Source organism: Aquarana catesbeiana, linkage group LG01 (assembly GCF_042186555.1).
Source record: "Aquarana catesbeiana isolate 2022-GZ linkage group LG01, ASM4218655v1, whole genome shotgun sequence".
In the NCBI taxonomy this organism is placed as follows: domain Eukaryota; kingdom Metazoa; phylum Chordata; class Amphibia; order Anura; family Ranidae; genus Aquarana; species Aquarana catesbeiana.
Window position 1 is genome coordinate 475,531,035 of NC_133324.1, and position 23,621 is coordinate 475,554,655.

The 23,621-nt window shown below is 41.4% G+C and overlaps 1 protein-coding gene across 2 annotated transcripts in view; it reads right to left on the reverse strand.

Annotated features, from left to right (window-relative positions):
- The window catches only part of KIAA1958 (KIAA1958 ortholog), a 108,826-nt gene that overhangs the window by 24,142 nt on the left and 61,063 nt on the right, over positions 1-23,621 (reverse strand). The window lies entirely within an intron of this gene.

Here is a 23,621-nt window from a genome sequence, read left to right on the forward strand (position 1 = left end):
TGCTGTGTGAATGGGAACACATAACAAACGCATAGAGGGAATTGACTGCAAAAGTGAAAATACACTTTGAAGTGTAAGTTCATCTTTACAGAAAAATCTGTAATGTGAACTTACACAGGACGCCCTCCTCATCCTCCCCAGTCCTGCTGACCTGTTGAGCGGTGATCTCCCGTTCTGAGGCCTGGTATGGCCGCTTCAGGGGTCTGGGGCCTAGAAATCCCCTCGGCATTCATGCATCTGGAATGGAATGCAACTGAAATGCTCTGAAATGTCCCTCCTGACGGTTTACGTTTTGGAGATTTAACTGCGGGGATTTCTAACTAAGTCCCAGACCCCTGACGTGGTTATACCGGGGCTCATAATGGGAGATCGCCGTGATCCAGGTCAGCGGGACTGGGGGGGGGGGGGGGTGAGGAGTGGGTCCTGTGTAAGCTAAACTTACATATTTTTCTGTAAAGGTGAATTTACCCTTTAAGGGGTATATTAACCCCTAGGCGCCGAACCCATGTAAATATGCGGCTTCTCGGTGGCCGGGCCTTAGCACAGAGGGGGTGCATATTTGCATGCATTATTACCAATAGAGCTGCGCTAAGAGTGTGCGCCTTGCGTGCTCCTGCACAGTGACCGGCGGCTCACGAAAAGCTCCCGATCGCTTCTTACGATCTAGAGTTTTCCAATCATGTGACCGCCATGACAGCCAATTACGGCAGTCACACGGTCACAAGCCCCACCCCGCTCCCGGAATGCCAAACCCCTTAAAGGGCTGGTGGGAGCCGACGCAAAGGGGTTAAGAAAAGAGTGAAAGTGACTGTCATTTAAACACATGCACCTGTAAAATACACCAGCAGTAAATTTTTAATGAATGTCAGATTAATTGCTTTATAAATTTACCCCTAGGTGCTAGGAGTTTGTTTGGGTAAAAGAATGGTTACCCACTTCACGCCCGGCCTATAGCAGAATGACGGCCAGGCGGTGGTTTAGTTATTCTGACTGGGCGTCATATGACGTCCAGCAGGATAACATGGAGGCTCTCCCTGTTAGGGGGGGGGGGGGTCTGTGCTGATAATCAGCACATTGATTATCAGAACAGCCCCATCAGATATGCCACCAATAATGCCAATAAGTGCCCATTAGCTGCCAGTCAGTGCCCCATCAGAAACAACTGTCAGTGCTCAAAGTGCCAATCAGTGCCCACAACAGTGTGCCCACCACAGTACCAATCACAGTGCCAATCAGTGCCCATCAGTAAAACCTGTCAGTACCTTATCAGTGCTGCCCATCAGTGCCATCTATTAGTGTCCATCAATGCTACCTGTCAGTGCCAATCAGTGCCGCCTATCAGTGCCCATTAGTGCTGCCTGTCAGTGCCCATCAGTTCCGCCTGTCAGTGCCCATCAGTGCCGGCTGTCAGTGCCACCTATCAGTGCCCATCAGTGCTGAATATCAGTGCCGCCTATACCAGTGCCCGTCAATTCAACATATCAGTGCCTACTCATTATAAAAATTTAGTTTGGGTACAGTGTTGCATGACCACGCAATTGTCATTCAAAGCTGAAAGCTGAAAATTGTCCTGGGCAGGAAGGGGGGGAAGTCCCCAGTATTGAAGTGGTTAAAGTGGTTGTAAACCCCTTAAAATCACCTTATACTACAGGTAAGCCAATAATTAGACTTACCTTTAGCTACACGGTTTAGGAGATATCCCTGTATGTGCATGTGCCGACATCATCGGCACATGCGCACTTAAGCAAACTGAATCAAAGGCATGTATGTGCCATTGCTTCAGTTGTACTGTGTCGTTACCGACGTCTCCCGCACGCATGCGCAGGAGTGATGTCATCGCGGCTCCGGCCAATTACCAGTGTTAATTTTAGTCTTAGGACTAAAATGGCATAGTTTTAGTCCCATTTTAGTCTTCTGCAATTGTTTTAGTTTTAGTCGTATTTAGTCGACTATGTTTTAGTCGACTAAATTAACACTGCCAATCACAGCACCGGAGCCACAATACCCGGAAGTAACCCCCCAGAGAGATGTCGGCCGCCGGAGAGGTGAACAAGGACTGCTGCAGGAGCTTCGATCTCAAGTAAGTAATTCAGAATGAGCTAGTATGCTATGCATACTAGCTCATTATGCCTTTATCTTGCAGTGTTTTTTTTGTTTTTGTTTTTTTAATTTTTTAAAAGTGTTTACAACCAGTTTAAAGTGTTACTAAACCCAGGAACCTGCAGTCACTACATCTGGTCTCCCACAGTACACAGAAGATGGAAATGCAATTATTTTAGTAAATAAAAACTGCTAAATACCTTTTCTCATCAGCAGTATATAGCAGTCTTGTGACTTCTATCAGTTCCTGGTAAAGTTTGTAGGAGGAGTTTTCATACTGCACTGAACTGTCCCATCAGGATTCAGGACCCCCGATCCCCTGTCTGGCCCTGTGCTAATCACATGCACTCTCCCAAGAAAAAAAAAAAAAACTCTCTAGCAATACACACCAAACTGAGCATGTGCAGCCTGACTCCAAAGGCTCTGCTCTATCAGGAGATGGATTGGGGACAGTAAAAGAAGGGGAGGATCAGAGAAGACAGGATCAAACAGCCTTTTTACACAATGCGAAGGATTAACCCCTTAGGTTTCACAGTGAGTATAGCAAGCTTTACTGCATATACAGACTGATTTTACTGTTGTGGGTTTACTAACACTTTAAGGATTATAATGTGCTTTAATGTTAGGGATATCTTAGATTTTAGAGACACTTTAGGGACATCTTTACGATTTTGACTTGTCTTCAATACTGAAAGGCCCACATCGAGAATCAACAGTGCTGAATTATGTCACATAATAAATTAGTCAATCAATATTTGTGCATATCAGCAACTGCACAGGGCTTTTGTCCCCAGTATTATTAAAAGTTATATATAATTACAACAGAATCAATCTGAATTACCTTTCCATTTCGATTTGTGACCTTCAATGATTTTCTGCAACAACGGTAATAATAAAATATTTCTCCTTGCAACTATAAGAATCATTTTAATACATGTTTCCCCAAAATACTCATCTCGAAACTGTAAATAGTTTAGGCAGGGTTGCTAACAAATTTAGCTTGCCAGGTAGTAATTATCCTGGCCAATTGTTAGAAGATCCACTGACTCCTCTCCAATTCTGGAATTGCTGCACCTTTTCTCTTCTGTCACTAGGTGGCACTGTTGGCTGGTGACAGTAGATCGACAAGGGTATAGCAAGGTGAGATTATAAATGGATGGGATGTCTCAGCCAATTGGCAGGGGTTTCTTTAGTCCCTTGGCCTGCTGGGAGAGAGTATTTATTTGGGTGGAGTCAGGTGATCGGGGTTCCTGTATAGAACATGCTATCCTCGGAAATGTCAACAAGGGATTCTAGGATAGCTGGTATCTATCATAGCTTAGGCTCTGATCCATTGCTGGCTTGCCTTAGAACTAACATGCTTCTTGTAATCTGTAAATAGCATCCTTTAGCCTTGTCTGTTTTAGGTAACAACTCGCAGGTTCATTTTAAGCTTACTGCATTGGGAGCTTCAGTTTCTTACAATACCTATGCCAGGTGTGCAGTATGTTTTATTACAACACTAGAACTGATCATGTAATTACAGTAAATGCAGAATCTCTGACTTGCCATTGAGAAACATAAGCTCAATGGCTAGATTGCTAAACCCCTTACAATATTTATAACTGACCTGGAGATGATAGATTGGCTGAAAATATGTATAAGCTGCAGAAACCAAATCACAGAATAAGCCACCTGGAACATCTTCATCAAATTTAATTAAATGCAAACATTTCTTGGTTTTCTGAATAGCAAACACTATAGTCGGTCTTAGAGGTAGGAATAGAGATACAAAATATAATCTATTTAGCTGTTCATATGAATATCACATCAAGAAACTGCATAATGAGGCTACTTTTTCTTTCTCTCAATTAAATATGCATGGATTAGAGGAGCACTTGATATTTGCTGAAATGAGCAGAGGTTTCTGCAGGCAAGATTAGAAATTTTCATGATCTTCATCGTATGTGCATGCAAGTGCAGCCTTGTCCCCCACACCCTAAAATCAAGGGAGTTACTACTCTGTGCACTCAGTGTCCCTGGAATATGTACACATCTCCTAATAATAATAAAGTGTCCTGATTTCTTTTCTTTTTTTTTTATGTTGACAATTATATCCATTATAATAATTTCACCTGTCAAACACCACCCATTTACCCACATCCATTTCTATTAAACCACAACAACTTTGCAACAAGGGACACTTATGTTATGCTTATTACCCTATAAACGACTAGGCTGATGCCTTTCCAATTAGTATCAGAGCTTACCCATGGGTTTGCTTTGGCAAAGTTTCCTTAAAAACCCAAAACAGAGCCACATGTATAATTACTGAGCATGTAATTCATTTCTTTGTGCAGCCATATGTAGTATGTATGCAAGGCTTCTCTACAGCTAGACCGAAAAAAAAAAACAACAATGCTCAAAAAGAATGTACGGCCACCCCTTGACTGTCAATACATTTTTCTGAAGACTTTGCTTAAATGCCACATCAATTTTATCAGAAAAGTAGAGAGCAGTTCAGGAGCAAAGTATTTTCATTAACTAAATGACATTTCAGATATAAATGACATTTATATCCAGTTCAGGTCCACGTAAAAATGAACAATTAAATATTTTCATAGAACTAGCAGCAGACAGCTACGATAGAAGAAACCATGTAATTCTATGGCCAATTTAATTACAACCTAAAGACAAACAATCCATTAACTGACAAACAAGATAAATTACTTTATTTACCAAGGCAAAAGAGGCATACGTTGCAATTATTATTGTGGTAACAAAATGATGCAGAATACAAAATAATGTTAGGGATAAGAACATATATCACTTTAATAGAATATATTTTCTAGTAGATGACTAAAATTATGTTTGGCGCAAATAAAACCTGGCTTTCATGGATCCGTTATAATACAGGTTAATTAGGTTACATGGTAGAACTCTCCTCTATTGTCTGTAACCTTATCTGCACCTTCTTAAGTACGGTATAAAGGACTTGCTGCATGGTTCATGTGTTTTCTTCTTCAGTTAGGCACAATCACTTATCTGGGATGTGTTATGCTGAGCTGCCATTTTACATTTGCTCTAGGTCCCAGGGTCTCTAAATATTAGTGTTGCAATGATGATGTGGATCCTGCTAGCTGCTCTCCTCTTCGCATCCAATGTCTTCAGTTAAGTTATCTTGATATCATGGTCCCAAAGTTTCTTCTTGCCTTGATAACCACAATCCACATCTCCAGACAAGCCTGAAGTAAGGTGCTATAAACAGCTTTTAAAGTCAAATGAAAAAAACAAGAATATACACTATAAATGGGAGATGGCCTACATGTTGTTTTGAATTAGATGTGCACATTTTGTGACCAATAAGACTTTCTCTTGCAGTGGCAGAAATTTTTAAAAATAGAAGTTATCTGCAAATTGAAAATTTCTGTTATAATTCAGGAGGTTTTTCTATTTTCTTCATGGTAAATAGAATGGTCCATTCACCATGTGTGTTCTGCAAGTGGGAAAAAATGTATTGGGGAGGAAAGTCCCAGCAGTTTGGCAGTCTGGATTAGCCTTATCCTACTTCATTCAATTTTCCCTAGTGATGTAACCAAGCAGAGCCTCAATAAAGGGCAATAAAGTAGGGTAAGAGTAAAAAGAGAAGTATAGCCATAGCAGAATGAACTATACTCCTTTGATCCATTTTCAGGCGACAGCGAGCTAAAGCCCACTGTCAGCGGGCGTCACAGAGTCGGCCCAGGCTCTGAAAAGATCCCGACCATATGGTCAGGATCCATCCAGAAGCCTGGACCGACAGCTGGCTCAGCCTCTCAGCGATCCACTGAGAGCCTTAGCCAGCCGCTCTCGTCCCCTCCACAGCCCTGCCCTCCAGCGAGCACCGGAGGGGCAGAGCAGAGAGCTGGATACTGACAGTCCCCAGCTCTCTGCTTACAGAATGCTGAAAACTGAGCGTAGTTCTCTTTTAACAAATGTACAACAATGTAGTGTGGAGAGGTGTGTGCACCCATTACACCCAAGGGTTACATTTTCTAATAACTTTTAGTGATTTATTTTAAGGTGCTTTGTGTTATGGGAGTAGAACATGCGTAAACAAAATGCAGAACAGATACTTGGTGCTTATCTTTTTGTTAGATACCCTTTACCACAAAAAAGTCACTCATGGTTTCCTTTGTTGGCAACTAGTGTGGTAGTATGGTGCAAGCACATATGAACTGCAGTAAGCCACTAACACTACAGCAAGTGTTAGATCTGCTGCATCAATATAGATTTTAGGATGACCAAATGGTTGGCAGCTGGTGGTCTTCTCTGTTGGCAATTTGGAAACTGAACAGGAAGTGTCAGGTTTTCAACAGATCACAGGTGTTTTTGGCACAGTTAAAAAAGTAAACAATTTAATAAATGTCAATTTTGCTGGCATGCACTTGAATGTCAAGCTGACAGTGTCCACTGTTTGGCAAATGCACTGGGTTCTTGAACCAGTAAACAGAATAGCAGTAATGGTAGGCAAAGTGAAGAATATCAACAGTTCAACATGTATCAGCTTTGCTAAATGCTGTTAAAAAAATGCAGATTCAAACCTTTCTTGCCAATTTGATTAATGCACTGCCACTGTGATGACTACTGGGGCTCTCAGATGCAAAATCACAGGGAGGAATTTTAATGTATGCATTTTTAGATATTATACTGTACATAACACTGCATGCACCACAGTATAGCAGTCGTTCTACACTTCCCTGACTCTTACAAATGCCATACCTCGGAACAACCACTAACCTCTACCACTCCACATGGGAAGTACTCATTCACCACACTTTCCTTCAGATTGCAAAAAATCTCCTTCCTGGGTCAAATAGTATACAGGAGATGATAGGTATCTATTACATCATTTGCACACACAGCAGCAAAGTGGATCATGAGGGCAATCTTAAATACAGGTCTGCTAGGATCTGCCTTACACATATCAGACCAATCCACTGTAAACTTGTATGGATTGATCTGCTCATTCCTACTTATGCCAGATGCAAAGATCTTGGACCATACTTTGAAACCTACAGCTACTTGTCTTTTTTGTACTCCACGGCCATGCCTTATCTAGGTTTATGAATTTGTGTTTGATCTGTCTGAGTGGTCTCAACAGTACTTAGGACTGTAAGAGGGAGGAAGCACAGTGTGCATTCATATGACAAGAGGCCATGTCCCACCATAAGGACATGGGATTAGCATGAGGAATCAGGGTTCACTGGATGACGACAGCACGAGTTGCTTTTTAGCACAGCTGCACCAATTCCTGGATAAAATTAAAGTTTCAACGACCGAATTTAGTGTCTGGCTTGTCTTTAAACAAACAAAAAAAAAAAAAACACATAATAAAATGAAAAGGAGAGGGAGTATATTTTTACAGGGTTCATTAACCTGAAATTATTTTATGAAAATGTTACTGACATTATTCAAACTCTAGAACAGTCGGATAACTTTTTATATGTGAAAGTCACCACAAGAGCAACAAGAAGATAAAAGCAAACATAAGATGAGTGGTTCATATTACAGAGCTCTACACGTAAACACTTCTCCCTATAAAAGAATGAAGGGACCAGTCATGTAGTCCTTGACATGTAATTAGGATGAATCAACAAGGGGAGACAAATATTAATGGTAGTCTTCAAGAGAGGCCAGGAGGATAATGGAAAGCACAATGTTTTGTTAACAGCAGCAAGATAAATACTCGCTTTTTTAAAACCAAGCAAGCACACTGGTAAAATAGGTGCAAATGTCACCAGATATGTTGTTTACATTATAACAAGGTTATTTTATTTCCACCTTGTCCAAAAAAGATGCAGTATGGCTAAAGCCATCTGCAATGTCTGGCGAAATAATGTACAATCTCTTCTCCACATTTGAAGCAACATGACTGATTTCATACTATGACAGGTCTGGCACATCAATTAACACAGAGCTCATGATAATGCTCAGTAAAGCTTCTAGTTAAAATACAACATATAATTCTTTATGCACAACATCATCAAAAAAGGGGCTTCAACGTATATGTGAACCCCAACAATGAACATCTCTTATTTGATCCCTTTCAGTTTATTAAAATTATCATTGAAAGTGTTTCGTTATACTGTATATGTAAGAGATTAGCAGCACTTACAGTTGTGTTAATAAGTTAACATACCATGGCAGAATTTATGATTTCTTGGCCATTTTTCAGAGAATATGAATGATAACACAAAAACTTTTCTTTCACTCATGGTCAGTGTTTGACTGAAGCCATGTATTATCAATCAACTGTGTTTACTCTTTTTAAATCATAATCACAACAGAAACTACCCAAATGACCCTGATCAAAAGTTTACATACTCCAGTTCTTAAAACCGTGTATTGTCCCCTTTAATATCAATGACAGCTTGAAGTCTTTTGTGGTATTTTTGGATGAGGATCTTTATTTTCTCAGATAATAAAGCTGCCCATTCCTTTTGGCAAAAAACCTCCAGTTCCTGTAAATTCTTGGGCTGTCTTGCATGAACTGCACGTTTGAGATCTCTCCAGAGTGGCTCAATGATATTGAGGTCAGGAGACTGAGATGGCCACTCCAGAACCTTCACTTTATTCTGCTGTAGCCAATGACAGGTCGACTTGGCCTTGTGTTTTGGATCATTGTCATGTTGGAATGTCCAAGTACGTCCCATGCGCAGCTTCCTGGCTGATGAATGCAAATGTTCCTCCAGTATTTTTTGATAACATACTGCATTTATCTTTCCATCAATTTTGACCAAATTTCCTGTGCCTTTGTAGCTCACACATCCCCAAAACATCAGCGATCCACCTCTGTGTTTCACAGTAGGAATGGTGTATCTTTCATCATAGGCCTTGTGGACTCCTCTGCAAATGAAGCGTGCTGTTTGGCGTATTGTAAGTGGGATACTTTGTGGCATTTGCGTAGTAATGGCGACTCAACCATGCAGCCCATCTTTCTTCAAGTGCCTCCTTATTGTTCATCTTGAAACAGCTACACCACATGTTTTCAGAGAGTCCTGTATTTCACCTGAAGTTATTTGTGGGTTTTTCTTTGCATCCCGAACAATTTTCCTGGCAGTTGTGGCTGAAATTCTAGTTGGTCTACCTGACCATGGCTTGGTTTCAAGAGAACCCCTCATTTTCCACTTCTTGATTAGAATTTGAACACTGCTGATTGGCATTCTCAATTCCTTGGATATCTTTTTATATCCCTTTCCTGTTTTATACAGTTTAACTACCTTTTCCTGCAGATCCTTTGACAATTCTTTTGCTTTCCCCTCATGACTCAGAATCCAGAAACTTCAGTGCAGCACTGGATGCAGCAAGTGTCTGTCAGGAGTCTAGAAACTCATTGACCTTTTATACACACACATTAACCACTTAAGGACCAGCCTCGTTTTGGATTTTAGGTGTTTACATGTTTAAAAAAGGTTTTTCTGCTAGAAAATTACTTAGAACCCCCAAACATTATATATGTTTTTCTTCTAACACCCTAGAGAATAAAATGGCGGTCGCTGCAATACTTTTTTTTGCACCGTATTTGCGCAGTGGTCTTAAAAACAAACTTTTTTTGGAAAAAATTCACGTTTTTGAATAAAATAATAAGACAACAGTAAAGTTAGCCCAATTTTTTTTATATTGTGAAATATAATGTTACGCCAAGTAAATTGATACCCAACATGTCATGCTTCAAAATTGCGCCCGCTTGTGGAATGGCGTCAAACATTTACCCTCAAAAATCTGTTTAAAAAATTCTACAGGTTGCATATTTTGCGGTACAGAGGAGGTCTATGGCTAGAATTATTGCTCTCGCTCTACCGGTCACAGCGATACCTCACATCATCATTTAAAAAAAAGAGTAAACACAGTTGACTGATAATAAATGGCTTCAGCCAAACACTAACCATGAGTGAAAGAAAAGTTTTTGTGTTATCATTCATATTCTCTGAAAAATGGCCAAGAAATCATAAATTCTGCCAGGGTATGTAAACTTATGAGCACAACTGTAGATGTAAAGAAAGAATGAGAGGTGAAAACAAGTAATTAATGGCAGAAACATGTTAACTGATGATGCCACACAGGGGTAGAGTTACTAAAAGTGGAGAGTGCGAAGTTCTGCCTAGAAACCTGCTTCTAGGTTTTGTTTTGTCAAAGCTTAATTGAACAAGCTGAAGTTAGAAGTTGATTGGCTACCATGCAGAGTTGCACGAGATTTTGCACTCTCCAGTTTTAGTAAATCCACTCCACAGTTCTTTAGCAAAAACTAGATAACCAGTTAGGGTTTAGATCTACTAAGTAAACCTTACAGGTTGACAATATTTTGTACCTGTCTCCTACTTATGTGCTTGCATTGTCACACTGCCATGTAAGCTTCTGACTGAGACTTGAAGTGGACATTACAACACACGTTGCAGCACAGGCATGGTCCACTATTGTCATCATCAGGAAATCTAGGAGTTCAGCAGTGCTAAGATGCAACATTTTTTTAAAAAGCTACAAACTGCATTTCATATAAAAACTGGCAAAGGTTTATAACACACAGTACTTCAGGAATTTTGTTAGACAAAAGTCCCCCCCCCCCAAAGTCAAATCACCTGCAAAGATGTTTTTCAAAATAAAGTTGCTGTTTGAAAGAATACCTTGGCCCTGACTTCTGACACTTCTGGAAGCTGCGGTATGTATGTGCACCTCTCCTCTGTTCCTTGGGATGGCTGGGCACTTGAAATCCCATGAGAACATGCCCCTAAATGGCCTGGAGTTTATTCCCGCAGTATGAATATGAGTGAATAATTGCACTGATATTAACCTCTTAATAATGCACCTAAGTGTCCTTAATCAATATGTGATAAAAATATATAAATGCGTGATTGTGAATAATAAAGCAATCCTCCTGTGAATTAACACACACTAAATGGATGAATAAACACAAATAAAACACCCATAAATTATATACCAAAATTGTCCTATGTATAAGAGTATCCGGAATCTAATAGGTAAGCCAAAAACACTGATAGGAAATTCAAGTTCACTGATGAATATGCTTTAAAATAAATGGCAACAAGTTCAATACCAATTTCACCATTAAGCTGCCGTTGGTATTTGGTAGGATATTTTTGTTTTTGAGCAAATTTCCCTGACATACAAAAAACAGATCCATTGCGCAGAGATTAAAACAGAGTGATGCTAAATATTAAGATGCTAATCTCACTCACATATGCCCATTCGCATAATCGCATGAGAGAGAAAATGATCAGCTGCATTCAGCTATGCGCTGGAGGCTCCTCATCCACCGCCAGTGCTCACACACAGACACTGCTGGAAAGCGTCACAGGCTCCTCCTCCCGACGCGTTGCGTCACCAGACACGTGACTTTTTCAAGGGTGCAATTATTCACTCATATTCATCCATCTATTTGTGCATTCCACAATATTAATTGCAGCTATATTATTTGGATATATTTTAATTATAATTTTTTCACATAATTTTATTCACCAAATCCACTTCAGCGCTTTAGTATTTTATCACTTTTTGTATTCCCGCAGTATCCTATCCTAGGGTGACCACACTCTCACTGTACTGTACCTATGGAAAAGCAGCATTGCCAGCATAGGTGTGCGCAGCCCATTGCATTAGGGTGTCCACCCCAAAGCTCACACACACATCATTCCCTGCAGCCTTAGCTGCACTGGACAGTGAATGAATAGGAAGTGCTCTGTGCGAAGCGGATTCCTGTTCATTGTCAAACTGAATCATAACACAGGTAACTATGCTTCCGTTATGATTGAACACAGTGAGTGAGTATGTTCACTCTCCATCTTGACACACCCCCACAGCAGCTGGGGGGAGAGGAGAGGAGGGAAGCCAGCAGCACTGCTGTTGGGGGGAAGCCTGGGCAGAAGAAGGGATTGGCACTGCACACCTGGCAAACCCCCATGCACACCTATGATTGTCAGCATAGGACAGAACTATGAAAAACCTCCTTCTCTCCTCCATCACACAGAATTGCAGTATTCTTGGAGATGGCTGGGAGCAATGTAACTGATAACTTTTTGAGCTCTCTGGCTCTGCTGACTGTTATCAGCTGATAAGATTTCTGGCATGATCAACAGGTAGCTTTTGCCCTTACTGAACATATATAACAAAACAGTTTCAATTTCATATTTACCAGACAAAGGAAATAAATAAAAGACTTCAAAGTGATTCTAAAGGTATTTTTTAAAAAATAACATCTTATACTTACCTGCTCTGTGCAATTGTTTTGCACAGAGCATCCCTAATCCTCTTCTTTTGGGTCCCTCTCCAGTGGTCCTGGCTCCACCACCCTGCCAAGTGCACCCAGTAAGGGCTAAGGGGGCACTACTCGAGAAGGCTCTCTCCAGAGCCGTGCTCCTGTGAATGGATATTTTCTATTCACACTTGGCCCACCCCCGCTCTTTCCTCATTGGCTCACTGGCTGTAATTGACAGCAGCAGGAGCCAATGGCTCCCCTTGCTGTGTGAGCCAATGAAGAGCAGGAGGCCTGGGAGAGCCGCTGCTCTCATGCACATCCCTAGATTGAGATGGAGCTCAGGTAAGTATAAGGGGGGGCTGGGGGGAGCTACACCCAGAAGGTTTTTTACCTTACTGCAGAGAATGCATTAAAGTAAAAAACCTTTCGCCTTTAGAACCACTTCAATTATTGGGGTTTGTATACTTCTTAATTCCTGTGGTGACCTGCCTCTTTTTTAAAATACTAAGATCTATCAAAAGTATTGCTGGCCAGCATTAGACAAACAGTAAGAGGTGGCGTTTTGATCCAACTGCTTTCTCATGTCTGTAGACAGCTGTTAACAGTCCAGGCTGACACAATTCAGAGGGGAGTGGGGGGCCAATGTTGTCTGATCACTAATATTTACCCTGAGATAGACCAGTGCTGGGACTGTCTGCAGTGTCTGCTCTGCACTTCTTTCTCCCTATTTACAAGCCTAAATAATTATATTATAGGGGTTTATATAACACCGACCAATTTACACTGCACTTTACATATAGTGTACATTCACATTAGTCCCAGCCATCAGAGAGCTTACAATCTAAGGTCCTTAACTCACATTCGTACATACACATACTAGGGCATGTCTTTGGAGTGTGGGAGGAAATTCATGACAGCAAAGGAAGAACATGCAAACACCATGCAAATAATGTGGATAAAAACATTTGTGCGACAGGTGGATCATGTTTGCACTGTTGACCACATCTGATATCTATAGACAGTTTTTCTAAATAAGCCAATCAATGTTCCTTGCTTGTCCTTTAAGAGTTTTTTCGCATTTATGTTTCAATAAAATGTATTGTATTAATTTTGTTATATGAAAACTCGCAAATGCATGCTAGAAGCGACTAGCACCAAAATAATTGCTTATAGATGGAAAAATATAATCCTTACCATACTATAAATATTATTGTCCTCAGCTAACTTTTATCAAGCTCAGCACTGCCAGTTTAATTAGGCCAGCTTCTTTCAGATCTCAAATGCTGCAACTGAAAACTAGATAGAGGTTGCAGACTATACAATGGTAGTACAGAAGAGACAGCAGAATTAACATATCTTGATTTAGATGTGCTCGTGGTGCAGAACAAGCCGAAAGAAAAACTCAGTACCCGGATAAAGCAGTTTTTTAATACATTACGTTATCACTGCTATGAAAAATGAAATTTGCATAACAGTGATTTTCCAGAGTAGCATAGGAGGAGCCACACTGGTGAACACTTGAAGTCCTTTAACAGTATGCAGCACACACAGCCTACCCACCTGGTGCTTCTGCATTAGCCCAAGCCATCGTATTAAGAAAATTAAGGTCTGCTACCACTGCAGACCTCCCTTGAAAAATGCTAATTGGAGGTGTCCATGGATAAAGAATGGAAGGATGGCAAAGTCTGGAGATAGGAACTGAAGGATGGAATAATCCATGGATAGAAAATGAAGGATGGAGGAGTCCATGGATAGGAATGGAAGGCTAGAAGAGTCCAGGAATATGAATTGGGTATAGGAACTGAAGGATGGAAGAGCCTGGAGACAGGGATAGAAGAATCAATGGATAAGAAAGGAAGGGTGGAGGAGTCTGGAGATAGGAACTGCAGGATGGAGGAGTCCAGGGATAAGAATTAAAGGATGGAGAAGTGCAGGGATAGGAATGGGGGAATCCAAAGATAAAGATGGCAGACAGGGAGTAGCTCTTGTGCTGTGACTTCTTACTATATGTGTGGCCCTCATGTTGTCAGTGGGGTCCTCAGGTGAGATAGTCATCATGTAGTCCTCCAGGTCATTCATATCAAAGGTAGAGGACCCCCTGTGCTGTATAGATGGTAGGGCTGGGGGTCTTATGGTCCCAGTCTATCCTCCTGGAGTCCAGAACTGGTTATGTCAGGTTGGAGAGGTTCCTTTGCTGTGACCATTCATTATACAGGCTATAGGCCTCCATCCAGGGCAGTCCAGCTCCCCCCGGCCCTCTCACCTGGTTCTACCACTCTCCCGGCTCCCCTCTGGCTCGGCCGAGGCCTCGTCATCCTCCACCAAAACCTCTTTGGCTGGGAAGGCCACAGCTGCCCCGAACCCTCCAGGAGTCAGAGTACTGATGGCTCTGCTCGCCTCCTCGTGGCTCTGTGTTGCTCCACTCGCATAAGCGACAGCGCCAGCACAGACAGGCTGAGCCGCCCCCAGGCCCGCCCCTATGTCTCTGCAAACATGTGCACACAGCACAGCTCATCACTGACTCATTCCACCACCAGCAAGGAAGTGCTGCTTTTAAAAGCAATCCAGTGGCTAGTTAGCCACTTGGATTGTTTTTATAAGAGAGCTAACCATCAACTCTAAACCCTGCTGTTTGCCTGCAGCAGGGCTAATTGTAAAAAAACAAAAACAAAAAACCTCTCGCCCGGCACCTGGAACTGCATGACCCCGCATCGGGCAATAGGAATTGCACACCCCTGTAGAGGCAGAAAAAAACCCCACTGTGAGCACCTCCATAAGCAGCAGCGTTTTTGCTATTCTGGCCAATAAAATGAATTAAAGCCCAAGAGCTTGACATGCTTGACATGCCTAAATGGGCTTAAACGTGGTACACGTGTTTTAAAAATGGCAAACGTTTTTCCTGCTTTTGCTGGACTTGGCCTGTTATTAGTGGGAAAAGAACAGAACTACTGTCAGAATCAATATACAATAAAACTATATTATATGAGGGACTCAGAAAAACAAACACTGTTGTGTTAATTCTATGGACACTCTGCATCACATATGTTGTTTTCTTTATTATGCCTATAGTTACACGTGTGGTAGTTCTCCATAGAACAGGATCTGAGTATACCAAGAGCAGCACACACAAAAGGACATTTGATGTCTCAAATTACATGGACAAGCAAGGTTCTCATACAGGGGGGATAATTGTTGTGACTGCTAAAAAATGTGATATACAGCTTTCCTTATAAGAACAAAATGTACACAAAGCACAGCTCATTATCTAGAGTTATAAAGACACCAACACAGATATAACATGTGCATCTGTACCAGAGATAGTGTTAAAGCTAAGACTCCAGTTTGTAGTTTAGGCTGTAGAGCTGTGCACATTAAACATAAATGGTAAACTAATAACTGCTGTACAGTAATATAACAGGTGCAGTCACGCAGATCCATTATTTGTTATCACCTGTCAGGCGGATGCAATGCAGTGCGGCGATTTTGTTACAGGATTGGTTTTCTATCACGTGTCGCCTGTGAGAGCTCAGTAATGCATCATCTTGTTGCTCCTCTGGGATTACATAATTTGCCATACCAGAGACAAACAATTACTTTATCCCCCAAGTAAAGAATACGATTCATATTGATATCTAAGCTCGTAACACAATATGACTCCAAAGTCATTTTAGGAAAACATCTTTCAGAATCAGAGAACGAAAACACAGTCTATGGAGTCCCCATGGCTCCAGAGATCATTTAGACACAGGAAAATTTAGAGACAAGGAATTATTTAGCCAGTTCTGCACATAAGCATGTCATAGCTGTCAATGGGTTATACAGACACAAAGAGGCAGGCACCATTGATTCCGAAGCACAGGCAATGCATTATTCTCAGAATCTGCTTTAGGAGAGGCTAATTTACATATCTGCAGTAATATCAGCTTCAGGAACAGGTTATACAGTAACAATAAACATCTCTATCCCTAGGTTTTAGTTAGACTGGATATCTGAATAGCTTTCTAAAATGGCCAACACATTAAAAACAATTTCACACTTTGTAAGCTAATAATTTAATACATGGTAAAGTACAACCCTGGGATAAAATTCAACTCCTTCCCATCCCCTTTATCGGAAAAAAATAAACCTTCATTTTCACTTAAAAAAGATCTATCAATACAATTATATAGTAGTACTTTGTCACTTTTTACCCTACTTGGTCACTTTCTAACCCTAGAGATGAAGTTCAACCTGCCCCACCCTCCCCTCCTACCCTGGCCGATCCGACAACAGCTAAAAAGGAGACGGATGCTTCATAACTGCAACCTGTCTCAGCTCTGACACTTTCCACAAAAAAGCGACAGCAAGAGAAATGCAGAGGCTGACACACCTTCCTCCCTCTGCATTCCTCTTGCTGCGACTTGTCTGTTTTTTTTCTTCTTTTTAGTTTTGGCCCAGCATTAGGCTTTAAAGTTGGAAAAATGACTATCAATGATTTATTGAATGTAATCAGAATACCCTTCCATCCATGCTACAGTACTATAATCACAGCTAACCAAGTGTAATACTGGCAACTGCAGCTGTATTTAAAACAAAATTTAACATATAAAAAAAACTCACCAGACATAAAAAAATAAACGAATACAGTGCTGAAGGTCAGTGCATGTGCAAATATCAAATTTCTCCATCATGAAATAAGCCCTACATTCATCTGAATGACACCTACAGTGTAATATACAATAGTATGAAAACAAAAAAATCCAATGGCGAATTTTCCAAAAATTTGCTCCATCCAATTTCTACCTTACTTATAAGTATCCAATCTCCCCTATATAAGGTGAAATAATTCTGAATGTCAGAGTTTTACAATGCCTAATGGGACGTGTAGTTCCACAACAGCTGGTGGGACGTAGTTTGGAGATCCCTGCTTTACTGGATTGTTGAATACTGTCTGGATGTTTTTATTATTTCACCCTATGTTGGGGAGATTGTATACATATAGGTAAAGTAAAAATTGGGTGGAAGAAATTTTTGAACAATTCACCATTGGATTTTTTTGTTTTCATAATATTGTATATTAGGCTGTGGAGTAGTGGCGGCTGGTGCTCAAAATTTTTTGGGGAGGGGGGCGCAAACAAACTGAAAAATTCTGAAAAAAAAAACAAAAAAACATCAATTGCAGCCACTGTGCCCATCAATTGCAGCCACTGTGCCATCAATTGCAGCCACTGTGCCATCAATTGCAGCCACTGTGCCATCAATTGCCATCAATTGCAGCCACTGTGCCATCAATTGCAGCCATTGTGCCATCAATTGCCATCAATTGCAGCCACTGTGCCATCAATTGCAGCCACTGTGCCCATCAAATGCTGCCACTGTGCCTGTAAAGGCTGCCACTGTGCCATCAAACGCAGCCACTGTGCCATCAAATGCAGCCACTGTGCCCATCAAACGCAGCCACTGTGCCCATCAAATGCTGCCACTGTGCCATCAAATGCTGCCACTGTGCCCATCGAATGCTATGCATGAATCTTTCCATTGGTCATAGAGGGGGTGGCTGGAGAGAGGGGGCGGCGCCCGTGCACCTTTATGGACGCACCGCCACTGCTATGGAGTGTCGTTCAGCTGAATGTAGGGCTTATTCATTGTTGGAGAGATTTGATATTTGCACATGCACTGACCTTCAGCGCTGTATTTATTTATTTTTTAGATTTATTAAATGTGTTTGTAAGACTCTACTAGGGGCTGGTTCACACCAGGAACACAGAGCATTCCTGTATGAGTCACATGTGGTGCAGTGTGGTGCGATTTGAACCCATTCATATCGAATGAGCTGAATCACACTGGACTGCACCAAAAGTGGTGCGTGCACTAACTTAAAAGACGCACTGTACCTGTATCACATGATACTTCTGTACCATGTGATCTGGCGTAGGCAAAGGCACTGTGTTTGCGACCTGTGTTTGGGGTGTCATTTTAACTTAACATTGACACCCACTGCAGACTGCATTTGCAGTTTGTTTTAAACGCAGTGAGGGAAACATGCACGGAACACAAGTTTCCCACGCCTCGTTATGGTGTGAGTGGCCACTTAAGTAGATTTTGATGTAGATATTCATTTATTGGACCTTACAAACCCTACCACTAGGGGGCACATGATGACTATCTACATAATCTGTCTGTTACAAACATAAAATCATTTATTATAATTCATCAATTTGAATGGCTTCTTGTTGCACCAGTTAAACAGAACCAGGTAATACAATACTTCTTAAACAGTGATGATAATAATAACCAAATAAACGTAACTGTTATAATGAACAAGGCATGTCAGTGCACATAAATGAAAATATTTAAGGCTCCACTGTATTGAACAAGGGGACCATTCCTCCATCTGATTATGCCTTTATGCTATCTGTCCAACTTTGTATGCTTTTCAAAGCCTCTCTCACGCATATAACCAATCTTTTTTTTAATAATTTACAAACAGTATTTTGTAAATCTCATACATGTGTGACTTCAGTTGAGCGCTGAGGGGCCCTGCCGATATATCTAGGTGAGACAGATTATAATTAGTCCTTTTTGCCAGCTGTGATTCTTTCTCTCAGATGTTTTCAGATATTTTTTATATCAATTATTTACATTATTCTCTGTACATTGTCCTGCTAAAGTAGCAATCATCTTTACTCCATCTTTTCTGATGGAATCTGAGAAGTATAATGTGGTTACGTAAACCAAACAACAGACTTATGATTCTCTTATTAAAATCAGTGGAAATTCACCTTATTATCTCACAGCTGGAGCAGAATAAAGAGGGAAGGGAGATCAATAAAACATTTCAAGACTCCACTTATGTTAAAAAATAAACATTATCCTCTAGGTTATCCATGAAAAATTCCAGGGATTTAAAAACAAAACCTTGCAGATTCCTACCTGTTGTTATTCTGAAGAAATAGCTGTTTGTCTGTGTCCATGTGTAGAGTGAATAGGAGTGACTTTTTCATTGATCAGCTGCTGTACTTGCAGGGCTCCAATGAGGAAAGTGGCAGGGTCTGTATCCCTTTAGACATGATTAAACGTTTGGGAGTATCAACAAAACTGAAATGCGTGTTGCAGAGGATGCAAGGATGCCCAAAATGTGATCAGCATCTTAGTGCAGACTTCTGGTAAAATCAGTGAGCAAATCACACAAGCAAGAAATTACATTTTTAGGGAGCATTCCCTACAGCATCTGTGTACAGAACCTACCAATACCAATATGGCTACCTCCTGGTAGCCATATTGCATTGCATTTTACAGAAACTGACAGCACTGCTTTATTGTTTATTTGAAATATATTTTTTTGCCACGAAAGTTGAGTTACCCAGCTTGTATTCTCAATAGTTCCCTTTCTAGAAATTAGTTTTGGTGTAAGCTTTAAAAGTGTTTACGTATTGGGACCAGGATTTAAATCTCACTTGTCTCATGGAGCAGTCCTGATGGTAAACCTCATATTGAACCTTGTACATTCCGGAGTGATTATGTTTTATGGTCACCATAATATCTTAATAGACAGACGTACTCATGGTAGTTAAAACAGCAGCAACAAGAAGAGCGTGAGGCATCAGGCCTCAAGCTTTCTTTTTGTAGATTGCAGGCAAGTTCTCACTGGTGGCCACTGGCGAGAATCTATTTCTATGTGTATCTTATATGCGAACATGTGTGGGAAGACTTGCCTTGGAACCAGCCAGTTTGCAGCCAGGGACGGTATTCCTGGCTGCAGCTAATCATCTAGTTTGCCTGTAGCCAGAGCACAAATTTTGTCGCATCACATCCAAATGTGGCATGTAGCCATGTCTGTAGACAGCAGACTATCTGCCCTTATTCATCTGTCTGAATGAAGCCTGACCCCTTTTATGAAAGACCATAGCGCTTGCATGTTTATCTGGGCTTTATCTTACAATATTTTCAGTCTTGGCCTCTCTAGTGTGCTGTTCTTGGAAAATGTTTTATCTCTTTTGGGGGGGCTCTGTTGATGGGCTTTGGACTTGTGTTGATGGCATCACCTGGACATCAGTTTGAGGCACTTTTGAGATCATTCATTTACAAGTACAATTGACCAGCAATTAACCTCCTTTTGACCTGTATTTGATCGGCTTCAAGTGGGTTTAAAACTTCAATAGAAGCTTATAGGAATAAAAAAAAAACAACTGAAGCAAACAAAGGCCTCTTAAAACTGGCCCTAATGATCCCTGAGCAAACTCTTATTTATTTAACTAATCCTCTGAACACTGTTATTACACCCTTTTGCAGCTTCTGTGCGGAAATGCCTGTCCTCTTCCTCTCTCTGAACTCCTGGTGCTGCAATGGTGGTTAACAACTTCAGGTCTTCGTGCAGAGCAGCAGTAGAGATAATCCGACAAGGACATGCCCAATCCTTCCCCTTCTTCTACTGAGAAAGTGCTGTCATTGATTTCTGTCTGTAACATGATCTGTGACTGGGGGAGAGAATCATGTGATCGATCAAAATCTCTCCTATTCACAGATCATGTTACAGGCATTTCAATCAGTGAAAGCATTTTTCTCAGTGGAGGAGGAGGAAGCAAGAGGCGCCTCCCTGCCAGACCATCTGTACTGATGTTCTGCCTGAAGACCTGAAGCTGTTAAATATTGCAGCACTGGAAGTTTAGAGACAGGAAAAGTGTGGTGAGGAAAGAGAAGCTGCAGGGTGTGGTGGTTGGTAGGGGGGGGACAGGTGCACTGGTTTGTAAGGCAAGGGGTAGCTACAGGCAAGGGAAGTGGCAATAGAAGAATGGGGAGGTGCAGACCAAATGGATGGTGACAGAATACAGGTGCAGGCATGGTGTGTGTTGAGAGGTGCTATAGGGTGTGAAGGGAGCTGTAGGAGTGAGGCAATAGCATGGTGGGTGGTGAGAAAATGCAGGTAGAGCCCAAAGCTTCTGAGCTAGGACTGCTCCTGGACAGTATGCTGACTATATATTCAGAGCACTGCTAAATGAGAGGATACAAGGTGGGAGGCCCAACACAAACAGGTGCCAAGCAGCTGTGCTGTCCATGGATCATAAAGACTTGCCCATGTACCCCACCCGAGTAGTCATTCATTCTCCTAACTCCCGTATCGGCACTACAGAACAGGCTCCAGCACTACATAACTTTTTATTGCTATGCCTAAGTGAAACAAAGTCTTTTGCCACAAAACCACTGGCACCATGCTAACAGGTAAAGAAGCAGACAGAGGTCCTGCCCAGGAATGGAGTGGTCTGAGAGAGAATGAATTGGCCCAGAGCAGAGCAGTATGAAAGGGGGTGCATTGGCAAGAAGCAGAGCAGTCTGTAAGGGGCTGTATTGACCAGGAATAGAGCAGTGTGGGTGAGGTGGTGACTGGAATGAGAGCAAGTACAGGGGGTCCCCGGGTTACAAACAAGTTAGGGACTGTAGGTTTGTTCTTAAGTTGAATCTGTTTGTAAGTCGGAACAGGTACATTTTTTAAGTGTAGCTCCAGCCAAAATAACAATTTTTAAGCTTTTTGGATAGCATAGGGAAGGGTTAACACCCCTGTAACATTTGTTTTGCTGTGTGTGCCCCTGTTCAGAAGATTTCACCTCCCTTTCTGTCCCAATGACAATTGGATTTTGAAAATTTTGGGTTGTTGTGGAAACAAGGATTGGTGACAAAGCATCAGTGGAGGTACCTTTTCCCCATAATAGCTCTTACAGGAGTGAATTTCCCTTCCTAGGGGTAGATTTCATCTCACTTCCTGTTGTCTCCTTCCGTTTGTAAGTAGGAGTCGTTTGTAAGTCGGATGTTTGTAACTAGGGGACCCCCTGTACTTGGAACAGTAGTGGATTTGAGAGGGTAACTGATCACAGTACTTTTCTTACAGTCTAATTGATCCATACAAAAGAGGTGGGGAGTAAAAGAAGGAGGTGGAAGAGAAACTACAATTGTAGGAAGAATTCCCCAGTGGTAAAGCAAAAATCTGACTATATTATCTCCAATAGGAAAAAGTAACTGTGCTGTGAAAAAAAAACTGACTTCGGTATTATATTATTCATATAAATATATAATGAAATAAAAAACACACATCAGGTCCCTAAATAACAACGTGTGGATTACACCAAAGATTTTGGGTGAGCGTTGGATACTTTTTATGATAATAGAGGTAAAATATGACATTGTTGCCTTGGGTCTCTTTCACGCAGGCTGTCCAATCAGGTCTACCTGTCAATTTTTCAGGTGGACTTGCTGACACCCGCCGCCATCTGATCCTGTCCGCCAAAAAAAGACCATTGATAGTCCTATTCCCCATCTGTCCAGCGGATCGGATGGCATCAGATTGAAACAGACAGGCGGTTCATTTCCATCCGATTGTCCCATAGAAGAGAGCAGGACTGTGTCTGTTCTGCATAGCGGAGCGGACACGGACCTGTCATCCGCCTGCTCAGCGGGTATCAGCGGAGAGATCCCCCACCGAGCAAGGGGATTCCGCTTAGCGGAGACACCGATGTGAAAGGGGCCTACGTTTTTGTTCAGACAAACCCACTATGATTTTATTTTAATGTTCTGCAAACTCATTCTTTTAATCCAAGTGTGTTCAATTGTTTTGCCGAAGCGAAGAAAAGCTCACCTAAACTTAAAGTAGAATTCCAGGATTTACTTAAATAGTCTTGAAAATGGCCCATCCCCTCCAAACACATATGCTTAACTTGTGTAAGAAAGATGTACTGTATATACTTACCTATTTTCAGCCCGCTTTGGTCTGGTCACATGCTTCCCTGTGTCAGCCAGCAGTGGCTGCAGGGGAGAGGAGAAAGCATTCGGCAACAGGTAGTAAAGCCTGCAGTGGTGACTTCACCAATAAGCTCCTATGGCCCATCCATTGTCGCTGCTCTCTTCTCCTCCCTGCAGGTGCTGCTGACTGACACGGGAGCCTGATCATGTGACCAGACCAAATCAGGCTGATCTGAACACATAGGTGTTAGGAGGGGGATGGAAGATTTTTAAGACTAGTTAGGTTTATCTTGGAAGGTGGCTTTAAGACCATAAGAAGATAAGATCATATTTCTTCATTACTTAGAAAGTGCACTTATGAGGTATGTTCATATTGAAAATACATAAGCTGACCATACAAAGCTTGATTAAAGCAAGAAATGTAATTGCTTTATGCATTACTTGTAACAATTGATCCTTAAAGTGTGCTTTAACAGGTTCTTTCAATTGAAGGAAGTTATAATTGTCACCAAATGAATAGCCTATCTGTCCAAAGTAAAGCTATGCATGCTTTTGTAGGATAGTCTACTAAAGCAAAACC